General features: G+C 38.4%; 12 non-coding genes across 12 annotated transcripts; 2 read left to right on the forward strand and 10 right to left on the reverse strand.

Annotated features, from left to right (window-relative positions):
- Window positions 1-2,467: 2,467 nt before the first annotated feature.
- On the reverse strand, window positions 2,468-2,554 carry trnay-gua (transfer RNA tyrosine (anticodon GUA)). Its single transcript is given in 2 exon segments — window positions 2,468-2,503; window positions 2,518-2,554. It is a non-coding gene; the product is annotated as a tRNA-Tyr (tRNA).
- Window positions 2,555-2,673: 119 nt separating this feature from the next.
- Window positions 2,674-2,745, reverse strand: trnae-uuc (transfer RNA glutamic acid (anticodon UUC)). Its single transcript has one exon. It is a non-coding gene; the product is annotated as a tRNA-Glu (tRNA).
- Window positions 2,746-6,600: 3,855 nt separating this feature from the next.
- On the reverse strand, window positions 6,601-6,687 carry trnay-gua (transfer RNA tyrosine (anticodon GUA)). Its single transcript is given in 2 exon segments — window positions 6,601-6,636; window positions 6,651-6,687. It is a non-coding gene; the product is annotated as a tRNA-Tyr (tRNA).
- A 119-nt stretch (window positions 6,688-6,806) lies between these two features.
- trnae-uuc (transfer RNA glutamic acid (anticodon UUC)) lies at window positions 6,807-6,878 on the reverse strand. Its single transcript has one exon. It is a non-coding gene; the product is annotated as a tRNA-Glu (tRNA).
- Window positions 6,879-7,279: 401 nt separating this feature from the next.
- On the reverse strand, window positions 7,280-7,352 carry trnar-acg (transfer RNA arginine (anticodon ACG)). Its single transcript has one exon. It is a non-coding gene; the product is annotated as a tRNA-Arg (tRNA).
- A 4,748-nt stretch (window positions 7,353-12,100) lies between these two features.
- Window positions 12,101-12,172, forward strand: trnae-cuc (transfer RNA glutamic acid (anticodon CUC)). The gene has a single exon. It is a non-coding gene; the product is annotated as a tRNA-Glu (tRNA).
- A 115-nt stretch (window positions 12,173-12,287) lies between these two features.
- On the reverse strand, window positions 12,288-12,374 carry trnay-gua (transfer RNA tyrosine (anticodon GUA)). The gene is given in 2 exon segments: window positions 12,288-12,323; window positions 12,338-12,374. It is a non-coding gene; the product is annotated as a tRNA-Tyr (tRNA).
- A 119-nt stretch (window positions 12,375-12,493) lies between these two features.
- On the reverse strand, window positions 12,494-12,565 carry trnae-uuc (transfer RNA glutamic acid (anticodon UUC)). The gene has a single exon. It is a non-coding gene; the product is annotated as a tRNA-Glu (tRNA).
- A 401-nt stretch (window positions 12,566-12,966) lies between these two features.
- On the reverse strand, window positions 12,967-13,039 carry trnar-acg (transfer RNA arginine (anticodon ACG)). The gene has a single exon. It is a non-coding gene; the product is annotated as a tRNA-Arg (tRNA).
- A 2,298-nt stretch (window positions 13,040-15,337) lies between these two features.
- trnae-cuc (transfer RNA glutamic acid (anticodon CUC)) lies at window positions 15,338-15,409 on the forward strand. Its single transcript has one exon. It is a non-coding gene; the product is annotated as a tRNA-Glu (tRNA).
- A 115-nt stretch (window positions 15,410-15,524) lies between these two features.
- trnay-gua (transfer RNA tyrosine (anticodon GUA)) lies at window positions 15,525-15,611 on the reverse strand. The gene is given in 2 exon segments: window positions 15,525-15,560; window positions 15,575-15,611. It is a non-coding gene; the product is annotated as a tRNA-Tyr (tRNA).
- Window positions 15,612-15,730: 119 nt separating this feature from the next.
- On the reverse strand, window positions 15,731-15,802 carry trnae-uuc (transfer RNA glutamic acid (anticodon UUC)). The gene has a single exon. It is a non-coding gene; the product is annotated as a tRNA-Glu (tRNA).
- Window positions 15,803-16,082: the final 280 nt, after the last annotated feature.

The following is a 16,082-nucleotide window of genomic DNA, read 5'->3' on the forward strand; positions in this document are numbered from 1 at the left end:
ACTTATTTAATCTGAAATGACTGCTTCAGTAGATTTTTAGTAAGATATTTATTTTTGTTTTGAAAAGATATTGTATTAACCATTTCATTTATATACTTTTTAAAGAACAGAATGTGTTCAACTTTAGTTACTGGGAGATATTTTCTCACTATCCCCATTTATATAGCGTGCTCAGGAATGCCAGGATATCGGATGACACGCACACACTCACAGACGCACACACACAGTGCGGAGACTGTCAACTTTAATCCAATTCTTCACCATAGTGAAACGGTAAGATGATTTTACTTTTGTAATTCTAATCTATTCTAATGTATATGCAACATTAGAAAAATTATTTTCTCACCCCGACACGGAGGGGATTTCCCACACCAAGAAGTTATTTCCCCCGGGGTCAATAGGTCAAAATCAATGGGGCAAAGACAACTGACAAAGACAACTGGCAACTTCATATATCATACAAAGGTCAATAGGGTAAAGACAACTGTCAACTTGATCGATCGATAGGTCAAAGGTTAATCCCTACATTAAAGGACCTCCGGAACATCCTCCGGAATGTACTGCCAACTTGATCGATCGATAGGTCAAAGGTTAATCCCTAAATTAAGCGACCTACGGAACAACCCCTCCGGAAGGTCAAAGGTTAATCCCTACATCAAAGGACCTCCGGAACATCCTCCGGAAGGTCAAAGGTTAGCCCCGCCCACCTGTCAATCATAGGGTCATAAATCATTTTGACATAAGCCGAATCATATAACTACTGTTAGAATTTATTGTAAAGACATTGATGGGTAGACTTCCAAATTACATTACTAGTCTTCTATGTTTATGTAGAAAGAACTATAGCACTAGATCATCTAATGGGATTAAATTAGTAGTACCTAGGGTACATTCAGAGCATGGTAAATCATCTTTCTCCTACTATGCTCCATGGCTGTGGAATGAATTTCAAGCTACTGTCCCTCCTGAAACAATTCCTCCTTTGAATGTATTAAAAAATTTACTGCAGCATACAATGATTGAATCATGCTGTTGTTTTACTTGATTTATGATGAATGTTGTGCCCTGACTTTCTGCAATGTTTTATATGTGTTTGTGTGTGATTTGTAGTGTGGCCATCTTGGCCAGGACTCCCTGGAGGAAGAGATTTCTTTTAATCTCAATGGGACCTTCCTGGAAAAATAAAGGAAATAAAATAAAATAAATGTTAAGTTGTGGTGTTGTTAGGATATTACTACAGAGCCTGTGACAGTTTCTCAGTGGAAGAACTGGGATCCAGGGCCACAGACGTCTGCAAAAAACTGCTTTAAAAACCTTCGAGATGCAGGCCTCACATGTTGGCGATCTTATTGTTTTTGTTTTCATGGCAAGTTGTGGTGTTGTTAGGATATTCCTACAGAGTCTGTGACAGTTTATTATTTAAACCTGATTAATGATAACATGAATTGTCCTTCTAAATTTTGGAAATTAACGAAATCTTTTATAGGATCAAATACATCCACTAATCTTCCAAAAGTTTTAAAATTGAATCAAAGATTGATTACAGACAAGGCTGATATTGTTAATACGTTTAATAGTAATTTTATTTCAGCTGGTTTGATAACAGACAATTCCTTGGTCCTTGATGAACAGAGAACTGATGAGTTGACTAATAGTGAATCAGATTTATTTTCTTTTGCCCCTGTATTGCCGTCCCAAGTTCGTAAACTACTCCGAAATTTAGACTGTAAGAAATCAGGTGGGTCTGACCAAATTGAACCAATTTTTAAAAAATTGTCAGCAGATATTATTGCCGAACCTATTGCATCGATTTTTAATTTGAGTCTATCCACTAATGTAATTCCGCCATCTTGGAAATCGGCTATGGTTATGCCTTTATTAAAAGGAGGCGATCCTTCCGATTTGAATAATTATCGTCCGATTTCTAAATTACCGGTTATTTATCGGATAGAACTCAATGTGTTGCTGTAGATAATTACACCTCATCCATGGTAATAGTCAGGAAGGGTGTCCCGCAAGGTTCTTTATTGGCACCACTTCTTTTTTCTATTTTTATTAATGAATTGGGGCAGGGAATGCAATCCGCAAAGCTACATTTTTATGCTGACGATACAATTATTTACTCCACTGCATCCTCTGTGTCTCAGGCTATTGAAATTCTTAAGGATTCTTTTTATACTTTTCAGCTTACTTTGTTGAAACTAAAATTAGTTTTAAATGTAAATAAAACGAAGTATATTCTTTTTACACGTAGCCGTTCTATGTCTACTGTTATGCCTATTCTGACTATTGAGGGTTTACATATAGAAAGAGTACCAACTTATAAATATTTAGGAATATGGCTCGATGAGAAGTTAGCCTTTGATGTTCACATTAATTACTTGGTGAAAAGGCTTAAACCAAGACTGGAGGGGAGACGAGAAGACGAGAAGCAGGGCCAAGGAAAAGTTTATGTGTGAAAAAGAACTCCTTCGAGCCGGAGTTGAACCAGCGACCTAAGGATTGCCAACTTGCCACCTACAGTCCTCCGCTCTTCCAGCTGAGCTATCGAAGGCACACTGATTGGGGACAGAACCTCAACATATCAGGTGGCTGAATCTCCGCCACTGGCTAAAACTGCTACAGACATACATGCTGGTTGTTTCGATTAAGTGATGCAAAGACAACCCGATCTTCCCATACCGGGAGTCGAACCCGGGCCGCCTGGGTGAAAACCAGGAATCCTGACCGCTAGACCATATGGGATCTTCCTTCTGCCTGGAGCAGACCCTTTTAATTTTAGTGTGTGACCGACCCCTTTAAGAACATGGGAATGATCCGAAGGGATTGTTTACTGAATTCAATTTCATCAGGCTCAACAGAGGGAGCTCTCATTTGCCTCACGAGGGGTTCAGTTTCCTCCCATTCTTGCGATGGTATAATAGACACTACAAACTGGTCGTTAAGCAAGGTCCTTGTGACAGTACTCATGCAATGCATTTTAAAAGACGCATAGTATTGTATGGTAACCGTTATCCTACTGACAAAGCAGCCTATTGTTGGACTGTCAATTTTTAATATTTCTCAACCAATCCAATAATAATAATAACAAAAACTATGGGATAAGAAAACGGCTAAGGGCTGACAGCATAGTATAAGAGGCAGAGCGAGCCAGCCAGTAGTCGAACCTAGAATCTTCTGATCCGTAGTCAGACGCGTTATCCATTGCGCCACTGGCCCACTGATCAGGTGTCCGTGAGCTTACACGGTACGTGTTGGTGTTCGACTGGGCAGAGGCCGGTGATGACATCTACTTTTTCTCATGCTATTAACAGACCTGGACCCAACATCAGGAAGGGGTCAGATGAGGGGCCTGCTACAAAAACCTTCAAGATGGAGGCCTCACATTTGGGGATCTCAATTCTCAATTCAAATCTTAAACGTCAATTTAAAAATTTTAATGTACAGGCTTTTTTGCATGATGTATATAATAGGGATTTACAGTTGGTTTCAATTATACCTGATGTGGTTGATGCTTGGGATTATTTCAAATCTATCTTTCTAGAAATTTGTGATAAACATGCTCCTTTACGTAGATTTCGGGTGAGAGGTAGAAATAATATTTGGTTCAATCAATCCGTCTCTAATCTTATTAAGCAAAGAAACGTGGCTTGGTCTAAAGCAAAGAAAACAAATGGTGAGGAGGACTGGTCTCAATATAGATTATTACGAAATAAGTGTACAAAATTAATATAAAGTTCGAAGAGTCAGTATTATTTAAACCTGATTAATGATAACATGAATTGTCCTTCTAAATTTTGGAAATTAACGAAATCTTTTATAGGATCAAATACATCCACTAATCTTCCAAAAGTTTTAAAATTGAATCAAAGATTGATTACAGACAAGGCTGATATTGTTAATACGTTTAATAGTAATTTTATTTCAGCTGGTTTGATAACAGACAATTCCTTGGTCCTTGATGAACAGAGAACTGATGAGTTGACTAATAGTGAATCAGATTTATTTTCTTTTGCCCCTGTATTGCCGTCCCAAGTTCGTAAACTACTCCGAAATTTAGACTGTAAGAAATCAGGTGGGTCTGACCAAATTGAACCAATTTTTTAAAAATTGTCAGCAGATATTATTGCCGAACCTATTGCATCGATTTTTAATTTGAGTCTATCCACTAATGTAATTCCGCCATCTTGGAAATCGGCTATGGTTATGCCTTTATTAAAAGGAGGCGATCCTTCCGATTTGAATAATTATCGTCCGATTTCTAAATTACCGGTTTTAGCAAAAGTTTTTGAATCTATTATAAATGATCAAATGAAAGAATATCTACTTAGTCATGATATGTACAACGCATTTCAGTCAGGATTTAGAGCGGGCCATAGTACGATAACAGCTACTACATGATTTAATTACTGCTCTCGATAATAGACAACATTGTGCGGCCTTATTTTTTTATTTGACAAAAGCGTTTGACTTAGTGGATCATGTTTTACTGTTACGGAGGCTTAAAAGTGTTGGCCTCGATAATTCGGCTGTGAGTTGGTTTAAAAATTATTTATCGGATAGAACTCAATGTGTTGCTGTAGATAATTACACCTCATCCATGGTAATAGTCAGGAAGGGTGTCCCGCAAGGTTCTTTATTGGCACCACTTCTTTTTTCTATTTTTATTAATGAATTGGGGCAGGGAATACAATCCGCAAAGCTACATTTTTATGCTGACGATACAATTATTTACTCCACTGCATCCTCTGTGTCTCAGGCTATTGAAATTCTTAAGGATTCTTTTTATACTTTTCAGCTTACTTTGTTGAAACTAAAATTAGTTTTAAATGTAAATAAAACGAAGTATATTCTTTTTACACGTAGCCGTTCTATGTCTACTGTTATGCCTATTCTGACTATTGAGGGTTTACATATAGAAAGAGTACCAACTTATAAATGTTTAGGAATATGGCTCGATGAGAAGTTAGCCTTTGATGTTCACATTAATTACTTGGTGAAAATGCTTAAACCAAGACTGGGTTTTCTTTTTCGGGAAAAAAAAATGTTTTTCCTTTATAGCTAGAAAGAGAATAATACAGAATTCTATTTTACCTATTTTAGACTATGGTGATGTTGTTTACATGCATGCGTCTACATATTTATTGAAAAGGCTGGATGGCGTTTATCATGCTGCACTGCGTTTTATAACAAATTCTTGTTCACGTACTCATCATTGTTTGGTGCACAACTATTTGGGTTGGTCCTCTTTATATCAAAGAAGGAAATCCCATATGTTAGAATTTATTGTAAAGACATTGATGGGTAGACTTCCAAATTACATTACTAGTCTTCTATGTTTATGTAGAAAGAACTATAGCACTAGATCATCTAATGGGATTAAATTAGTAGTACCTAGGGTACATTCAGATTATGGTAAATCATCTTTCTCCTACTATGCTCCATGGCTGTGGAATGAATTTCAAGCTACTGTCCCTCCTGAAACAATTCCTCCTTTGAATGTATTAAAAAATTTACTGCAGCATACAATGATTGAATCATGCTGTTGTTTTACTTGATTTATGATGGATGTTGTGCCCTGACTTTCTGGAAATGTTTTATATGTGTTTGTGTGTGATTTGTAGTGTGGCCATCTTGGCCAGGACTCCCTGGAGGAAGAGATTTCTTTTAATCTCAATGGGACCTTCCTGGTAAAATAAAGGAAATAAAATAAAATAAATGTTAAGTTGTGGTGTTGTTAGGATATTACTACAGAGCCTGTGACAGTTTCTCAGTGGAAGAACAGGGATCCAGGGCCACAGACGTCTGCAAAAAACTGCTTTAAAAACCTTCGAGATGCAGGCCTCACATGTTGGAGATCTTATTGTTTTTGTTTTCATGGCAAGTTGTGGTGTTGTTAGGATATTCCTACAGAGTCTGTGACAGTTTGTCAGTTTGCCAGGGTCAAACAGGGTTGCACAACTATTTGGGTTGGTCCTCTTTATATCAAAGAAGGAAATCCCATATGTTAGAATATGGTAAATCATCTTTGTCCTACTATGCTCCATGGCTGTGGAATGAATTTCAAGCTACTGTCCCTCCTGAAACAATTCCTCCTTTGAATGTATTAAAAAATTTACTGCAGCATACAATGATTGAATTGTATTTGTGATGATTTGTGGCCATCTTGTGGCCATCAGTGATTTGTAGTGTGGCCATCTTGGCCAGGACTCCCTGGAGGAAGAGATTTCTTTTAATCTCAATTGGACCTTCCTGGAAAAATAAAGGAAATAAAATAAAATAAATGTTAAGTTGTGGTGTTGTTAGGATATTACTACAGAGCCTGTGACAGTTTCTCAGTGGAAGAACTGGGATCCAGGGCCACAGACGTCTGCAAAAAACTGCTTTAAAAACCTTCGAGATGCAGGCCTCACATGTTGGCGATCTTATTGTTTTTGTTTTCATGGCAAGTTGTGGTGTTGTTAGGATATTCCTACAGAGTCTGTGACAGTTTGTCAATTTGCCAGGGTCGGTGACGTCTCCTCTCCTGGAGTAAAATACAAGCGCTGACGCCCTCGTCGAGAAGCATGGCCAAGGAAAAGTTTATGTGTGAAAAAGAACTCCTTCGAGCCGGAGTTGAACCAGCGACCTAAGGATTGCTAACTTGCCACCTACAGTCCTCCGCTCTTCCAGCTGAGCTATCGAAGGCACACTGATTGGGGACAGAACCTCAACAAATCAGGTTGCTGAATCTCCGGCACTGGCTAAAACTGCTACAGACATACATGCTGGTTGTTTCGATTAAGTGATGCAAAGACAACCCGATCTTCCCATACCGGGAGTCGAACCCGGGCCGCCTGGGTGAAAACCAGGAATCCTGACCGCTAGACCATATGGGATCTTCCTTCTGCCTGGAGCAGACCCTTTTACTTTTAGTGTGTGACCGTCCCATTTAAGAACATGGGAATGATCCGAAGGGATTGTTTACTGAATTCAATTTCATCAGGCTCAACAGAGGGAGCTCTCATTTGCCTCATGAGGGGCTCAGTTTCCTCCCATTCTTGCGATGGTATAATAGACAGTACAAACTGGTCGTAAAGCAATGTCCTTGTGACAGTACTCATGCAATGCATTTTAAAAGACGCATAGTATTGTATGGTAACCGTTATCCTACTGACAAAGCAGCCTATTGTTGGACTGTCAATTTTTAATATTTCTCAACCAATCCAATAATAATAATAACAAAAACTATGGGTTAATAAAACGGCTAAGGGCTGACAGCATAGTAAAAGAGGCAGAGCGAGCCAGCCAGGAGTCGAACCTAGAATCTTCTGATCCGTAGTCAGACGCGTTATCCATTGCACCACTGGCCCACTGATCAGATGTCCGTGAGCTTACACGTCACGTGTTGGTGTTCGACTGGGCAGAGGCCTGTGATGACATCTACTTTTTCTCATGCTATTAACAGACCTGGAGCCAACATCAGGAAGGGGTCAGATGAGGGGCCTGCTACAAAAACCTTCAAGATGGAGGCCTCACATGTTGGGGATCTCAATTCTCAATTCAAATCTTAAACGTCAATTTAAAAATTTTAATGTACAGGCTTTTTTGCATGATGTATATAATAGTGATTTACAGTACGTTTCAATTATACCTGATGTGGTTGATGCTTGGGATTATTTCAAATCTATCTTTCTAGAAATTTGTGATAAACATGCTCCTTTACGTAGATTTCGGGTGAGAGGTAGAAATAATATCTGGTTCAATCAATCCGTCTCTAATCTTATTAAGCAAAGAAACGTGGCTTGGTCTAAAGCAAAAAAAACAAATGGTGAGGAGGACTGGTCTCAATATAGATTATTACGAAATAAGTGTACAAAATTAATATAAAGTTCGAAGAGTCAGTATTATTTAAACCTGATTAATGATAACATGAATTGTCCTTCTAAATTTTGGGAATTAACAAAATCTTTTATAGGATCAAATACATCCACTAATCTTCCAAAAGTTTTAAAATTGAATCAAAGATTGATTACAGACAAGGCTGATATTGCTAATACGTTTAATAGTCATTTTATTTCAGCTGGTTTGATAACAGACAATTCCTTGGTCCTTGATGAACAGAGAACTGATGAGTTGACTAATAGTGAATCAGATTTATTTTCTTTTGCCCCTGTATTGCCGTCCCAAGTTCGTAAACTACTCCGAAATTTAGACTGTAAGAAATCAGGTGGGTCTGAACAAATTGAACCAATTTTTTAAAAATTGTCAGCAGATATTATTGCCGAACCTATTGCATCGATTTTTAATTTGAGTCTATCCACTAATGTAATTCCGCCATCTTGGAAATCGGCTATGGTTATGCCTTTATTAAAAGGAGGCGATCCTTCCGATTTGAATAATTATCGTCCGATTTCTAAATTACCGGTTATTTATCGGATAGAACTCAATGTGTTGCTGTAGATAATTACACCTCATCCATGGTAATAGTCAGGAAGGGTGTCCCGCAAGGTTCTTTATTGGCACCACTTCTTTTTTCTATTTTTATTAATGAATTGGGGCAGGGAATGCAATCCGCAAAGCTACATTTTTATGCTGACGATACAATTATTTACTCCACTGCATCCTCTGTGTCTCAGGCTATTGAAATTCTTAAGGATTCTTTTTATACTTTTCAGCTTACTTTGTTGAAACTAAAATTAGTTTTAAATGTAAATAAAACGAAGTATATTCTTTTTACACGTAGCCGTTCTATGTCTACTGTTATGCCTATTCTGACTATTGAGGGTTTACATATAGAAAGAGTACCAACTTATAAATATTTAGGAATATGGCTCGATGAGAAGTTAGCCTTTGATGTTCACATTAATTACTTGGTGAAAAGGCTTAAACCAAGACTGGGTTTTCTTTTTCGGGAAAAAAAATGTTTTTCCTTTATAGCTAGAAAGAGAATAATACAGAGTACTATTTTACCTATTTTAGACTATGGTGATGTTGTTTACATGCATACGTCTACCTATTTATTGAAAAGGCTGGATGGCGTTTATCATGCTGCACTGCGTTTTATAACAAATTCTTGTTCACGTACTCATCATTGTTTGCTGCACAACTATTTGGGTTGGTCCTCTTTATATCAAAGAAGGAAATCCCACATGTTAGAATTTATTGTAAAGACATTGATGGGTAGACTTCCAAATTGCTTTACTAGTCTTCTATGTTTATGTAGAAAGAACTATAGCACTAGATCATCTAATGGGATTAAATTAGTAGTACCTAGGGTACATTCAGAGCATGGTAAATCATCTTTCTCCTACTATGCTCCATGGCTGTGGAATGAATTTCAAGCTACTGTCCCTCCTGAAACAATTCCTCCTTTGAATGTATTAAAAAAAATTACTGCAGCATACAATGATTGAATCATGCTGTTGTTTTACTTGATTTATGATGAATGTTGTGCCCTGACTTTCTGGAATGTTTTATATGTGTTTGTGTGTGATTTGTAGTGTGGCCATCTTGGCCAGGACTCCCTGGAGGAAGGGATTTATTTTAATCTCAATGGGACCTTCCTGGAAAAATAAAGGAAATAAAATAAAATAAATGTTAAGTTGTGGTGTTGTTAGGATATTACTACAGAGCCTGTGACAGTTTCTCGGTGGAAGAACTGGGATCCAGGGCCACAGACGTCTGCAAAAAACTGCTTTAAAAACCTTCGAGATGCAGGTTGGCGATCTTATTGTTTTTGTTTTCATGGCAAGTTGTGGTCATCTAATGGGATTAAATTAGTAGTACCTAGGGTACATTCAGAGCATGGTAAATCATCTTTCTCCTACTATGCTCCATGGCTGTGGAATGAATTTCAAGCTACTGTCCCTCCTGAAACAATTCCTCCTTTGAATGTATTAAAAAAATTACTGCAGCATACAATGATTGAATCATGCTGTTGTTTTACTTGATTTATGATGAATGTTGTGCCCTGACTTTCTGGAATGTTTTATATGTGTTTGTGTGTGATTTGTAGTGTGGCCATCTTGGCCAGGACTCCCTGGAGGAAGAGATTTCTTTTAATCTCAATGGGACCTTCCTGGAAAAATAAAGGAAATAAAATAAAATAAATGTTAAGTTGTGGTGTTGTTAGGATATTACTACAGAGCCTGTGACAGTTTCTCAGTGGAAGAACTGGGATCCAGGGCCACAGACGTCTGCAAAAAACTGCTTTAACCTGTTAACCTTCAAGGCCACTTTTGAAAAATCCCCAGAAATGGCATACCCAAACTTAAACAGATACAGTTCATGAACCCTTTGCACTAAAAGCACAAGTATGATCTCATTTGAAAGCTGACACCTAGTAGTTTATTGTAAATGTAGAAATAATTATTGTCATAATGAAAAAAAAATGTTTAAATAGCTTCAAAGTTTTGTAAAGTTATTAGAAATTTACTTTTATGAAACATCTTCATAAAAATAAAATTGAAGTTGGCCCTGGAGCAATCTAGAAATGCACTGCAGCTAAAGCCATATGTGTGACCATTTTATATTTAAAATCTGAAAATGATAAGTCTAAAACTCTGTATTTAGTTAAATGTTTTTCAAGATCATGTCAAATTACTTTATTTTGATTAGACTCTAAAATGCAAACTGATGTTTAGTCATCTTCTGAGTCATCTAATCAGTCTATTGTCTCTATTGTTTTGTGGTGCAAACGAGCCCCATTCAGTGTCAGTCTTGCCTGCACACATTTACACCTCTCCAGACTGGTTATGGCTCTAAATATGCATTTCTTTTGTCTGCATTATAGCTACTAACGACTGGCTATTCACAGGCTATTCATAGGGTTTCAAACCCTAATTTCTTTTATCAAAGTTCTCACTAAATATTTGAAACTGGTATCAAATGCACTGAAACATTTCAGTAAGCATTCCTATTTAGAAAAAAATCATAAAACAATAACTGCTGGTGGCAGGTGCACCTGGGCTAGCTAGCACGTTAGCTTAGCACACCATCAATACACGACCATTTATGAGATTGAAACCATGTTTGTGCTCCAAACTTACTTTATAACGCAAGTCGAGTGTTTTAAATAATCTTCTGTGATCTAATTTGGCTTCAGATAAAAAAAATCCGACAGAAAATTTATTATTTATAGTGTTCTGCACGATGATGAAATCTATATCGATTAGCATTGCATTATAAATATAATCTATTATTATGAAATACCTGGCATGGCTTGAAGAACACAGGTAACTCAAATATCATTGCAATCATGTTTATTGTCTTCAAAACATCTTTATCTGCATGTTACAGCGATCTCTGTCAGCTACTTTCTGTATCAGTGACGTCCTGGAATGTCACATGACTATGGGTCTTCTTCGTGATCCATATATGGACTGTTATTGTGCATATAGCGCCCTCAGGCTATTGGTATGAATTGAAAACACAGCACATCTCAGTAAGAAGCGATCATAATGATTACATCGACGCATTTGGGTATAAATTCAACAAATATTATTCCTGTCTATAGAAATATGATGTGAATCTATGAGAATATATCAATATTTCTCCAAGTCTGCACATTTTTGAGCTAAAGCCCTGAGGGACGATGTTTTGCGAATCGCTGTCATAACGACACACGGAGTGTTTTTTATGAATGGACCAGCTGACGCTCATAATTCATATTAAAGGTATCGACTCATTTTTCCATTTCATAACTCCTGACACAAATTAAGACATAACTGTCACTATAAGTTTCTCAGAATACAATAGTGGTCAAATACTGAATCTTGAGTATTATATCTTTTTAATGATGTATAGTTTGTCAAGGTATAACATTAAATCTGATAGTAAATTTGAACTAAATAAAAAAAAAACGCTTCAGTGCGCCGACGCTCTGGAAACGGTTAACAGGTTAAAAACCTTCGAGATGCAGGTTGGCGATCTTATTGTTTTTGTTTTCATGGCAAGTTGTGGTGTTGTTAGGATATTCCTACAGAGTCTGTGACAGTTTGTCTGTTTGCCAGGGTCGGTGACGTCTCCTCTCCTGGAGTAAAATACAAGTATTAGTGGTCTTGCTGCAAAATCTGGTAAAGGCCACAGCCAGGCTTGAGGGCAAGTCATCAGCAGACTTTCCCTGGTGGTCTAGTGGTTAGGATTCGGCGCTCTCACCGCCGCGGCCCGGGTTCGATTCCCGGTCAGGGAATGAGTTTTTGCCCACCACCGGCGGCCGTGATTGTAAAATGGCGAACTACGAACTCAAGCGCTGACGCCCTCGTCGAGAAGCAGGGCCAAGGAAAAGTTTATGTGTGAAAAAGAACTCCTTCGAGCCGGAGTTGAACCAGCGACCTAAGGATTGCCAACTTGCCACCTACAGTCCTCCACTCTTCCAGCTGAGCTATCGAAGGCACACTGATTGGGGACAGAACCTCAACATATCAGGTGGCTGAATCTCCGCCACTGGCTAAAACTGCTACAGACATACATGCTGGTTGTTTCGATTAAGTGATGCAAAGACAATCCGATCTTCCCATACCGGGAGTCGAACCCGGGCCGCCTGGGTGAAAACAAGGAATCCTGACCGCTAGACCATATGGGATCTTCCTTCGGCCTGGAGCAGACCCTTTTAATTTTAGTGTGTGACCGACCCCTTTAAGAACATGGGAATGATCCGAAGGGATTGTTTACTGAATTCAATTTCATCAGGCTCAACAGAGGGAGCTCTCATTTGCCTCACGAGGGGTTCAGTTTCCTCCCATTCTTGCGATGGTATAATAGACACTACAAACTGGTCGTAAAGCAAGGTCCTTGTGACAGTACTCATGCAATGCATTTTAAAAGACGCATAGTATTGTATGGTAACCGTTATCCTACTGACAAAGCAGCCTATTGTTGGACTGTCAATTTTTAATATTTCTCAACCAATCCAATAATAATAATAACAAAAACTATGGGATAAGAAAACGGCTAAGGGCTGACAGCATAGTATAAGAGCCAGAGCGAGCCAGCCAGGAGTCGAACCTAGAATCTTCTGATCCGTAGTCAGACGCGTTATCCATTGCGCCACTGGCCCACTGATCAGGTGTCCGTGAGCTTACACGGCACGTGTTGGTGTTCGACTGGGCAGAGGCCTGTGATGACATCTACTTTTTCTCATGCTATTAACAGACCTGGACCCAACATCAGGAAGGGGTCAGATGAGGGGCCTGCTACAAAAACCTTCAAGATGGAGGCCTCACATGTTGGGGATCTCAATTCTCAATTCAAATCTTAAACGTCAATTTAAAAATTTTAATGTACAGGCTTTTTTGCATGATGTATATAATAGTGATTTACAGTTGGTTTCAATTATACCTGATGTGGTTGATGCTTGGGATTATTTCAAATCTATCTTTCTAGAAATTTGTGATAAACATGCTCCTTTACGTAGATTTCGGGTGAGAGGTAGAAATAATATTTGGTTCAATCAATCCGTCTCTAATCTTATTAAGCAAAGAAACGTGGCTTGGTCTAAAGCAAAGAAAACAAATGGTGAGGAGGACTGGTCTCAATATAGATTTTACGAAATAAGTGTACAAAATTAATATAAAGTTCGAAGAGTCAGTATTATTTAAACCTGATTAATGATAACATGAATTGTCCTTCTAAATTTTGGAAATTAACGAAATCTTTTATAGGATCAAATACATCCACTAATCTTCCAAAAGTTTTAAAATTGAATCAAAGATTGATTACAGACAAGGCTGATATTGTTAATACGTTTAATAGTAATTTTATTTCAGCTGGTTTGATAACAGACAATTCCTTGGTCCTTGATGAACAGAGAACTGATGAGTTGACTAATAGTGAATCAGATTTATTTTCTTTTGCCCCTGTATTGCCGTCCCAAGTTCGTAAACTACTCCGAAATTTAGACTGTAAGAAATCAGGTGAGTCTGACCAAATTGAACCATTTTTTAAAAAAATTGTCAGCAGATATTATTGCCGAACCTATTGCATCGATTTTTAATTTGAGTCTATCCACTAATGTAATTCCGCCATCTTGGAAATCGGCTATGGTTATGCCTTTATTAAAAGGAGGCGATCCTTCCGATTTGAATAATTATCGTCCGATTTCTAAATTACCGGTTTTAGCAAAAGTTTTTGAATCTATTATAAATGATCAAATGAAAGAATATCTACTTAGTCATGATATTTACAACGCATTTCAGTCAGGATTTAGAGCGGGCCATAGTACGATAACAGCTACTACATGATTTAATTACTGCTCTCGATAATAGACAACATTGTGCGGCCTTATTTTTTTATTTGACAAAAGCGTTTGACTTAGTGGATCATGTTTTACTGTTACGGAGGCTTAAAAGTGTTGGCCTCGATAATTCGGCTGTGAGTTGGTTTAAAAATTATTTATCGGATAGAACTCAATGTGTTGCTGTAGATAATTACACCTCATCCATGGTAATAGTCAGGAAGGGTGTCCCGCAAGGTTCTTTATTGGCACCATTTCTTTTTTCTATTTTTATTAATGAATTGGGGCAGAGAATACAATCCGCAAAGCTACATTTTTATGCTGACGATACAATTATTTACTCCACTGCATCCTCTGTGTCTCAGGCTATTGAAATTCTTAAGGATTCTTTTTATACTTTTCAGCTTACTTTGTTGAAACTAAAATTAGTTTTAAATGTAAATAAAACGAAGTATATTCTTTTTACACGTAGCCGTTCTATGTCTACTGTTATGCCTATTCTGACTATTGAGGGTTTACATATAGAAAGAGTACCAACTTATAAATATGTAGGAATATGGCTCGATGAGAAGTTAGCCTTTGATGTTCACATTAATTACTTGGTGAAAAGGCTTAAACCAAGACTGGGTTTTCTTTTTCGGGAAAAAAAATGTTTTTCCTTTATAGCTAGAAAGAGAATAATACAGAGTACTATTTTACCTATTTTAGACTATGGTGATGTTGTTTACATGCATGCGTCTACATATTTATTGAAAAGGCTGGATGGCGTTTATCATGCTGCACTGCGTTTTATAACAAATTCTTGTTCACGTACTCATCATTGTTATATTACTACAGAGCCTGTGACAGTTAGTCAGTGGAAGAACTGGGATCCAGGGCCACAGACGTCTGCAAAAAACTGCTTTAAAAACCTTCGAGATGCAGGCTGGCGATCTTATTGTTTTTGTTTTCATGGCAAGTTGTGGTGTTGTTAGGATATTCCTACAGAGTCTGTGACAGTTTGTCTGTTTGCCAGGGTCGGTGACGTCTCCTCTCCTGGAGTAAAATACAAGTATTAGTGGTCTTGCTGCAAAATCTGGTAAAGGCCACAGCCAGGCTTGAGGGCAAGTTGTCAGCAGACTTTCCCTGGTGGTCTAGTGGTTAGGATTCGGCGCTCTCACCGCCGCGGCCCGGGTTCGATTCCCGGTCAGGGAATGAGTTTTTGCCCACCACCGGCGGCCGTGATTGTAAAATGGCGAACTACGAACTCAAGCGCTGACGCCCTCTTCGAGAAGCAGGGCCAAGGAAAAGTTTATGTGTGAAAAAGAACTCCTTCGAGCCGGAGTTGAACCAGCGACCTAAGGATTGCCAACTTGCCACCTACAGTCCTCCGCTCTTCCAGCTGAGCTATCGAAGGCACACTGATTGGGGACAGAACCTCAACATATCAGGTGGCTGAATCTCCGCCACTGGCTAAAACTGCTACAGACATACATGCTGGTTGTTTCGATTAAGTGATGCAAAGACAATCCGATCTTCCCATACCGGGAGTCGAACCCGGGCCGCCTGGGTGAAAACAAGGAATCCTGACCGCTAGACCATATGGGATCTTCCTTCTGCCTGGAGCAGACCCTTTTAATTTTAGTGTGTGACCGACCCCTTTAAGAAGATGGGAATGATCCGAAGGGATTGTTTACTGAATTCAATTTCATCAGGCTCAACAGAGGGAGCTCTCATTTGCCTCACGAGGGGTTCAGTTTCCTCCCATTCTTGCGATGGTATAATAGACACTACAAACTGGTCGTAAAGCAAGGTCCTTGTGACAGTACTCATGCAATGCATTTTAAAAGACGCATAGTATTGTATGGTAACCGTTATCCTACTGACA

The sequence above is a fragment of the Siphateles boraxobius genome, unplaced genomic scaffold, assembly GCF_051911475.1.
Source record: "Siphateles boraxobius isolate OS27281-9 unplaced genomic scaffold, OSU_SipBor_1 77, whole genome shotgun sequence".
NCBI lineage: Eukaryota > Metazoa > Chordata > Actinopteri > Cypriniformes > Leuciscidae > Siphateles > Siphateles boraxobius.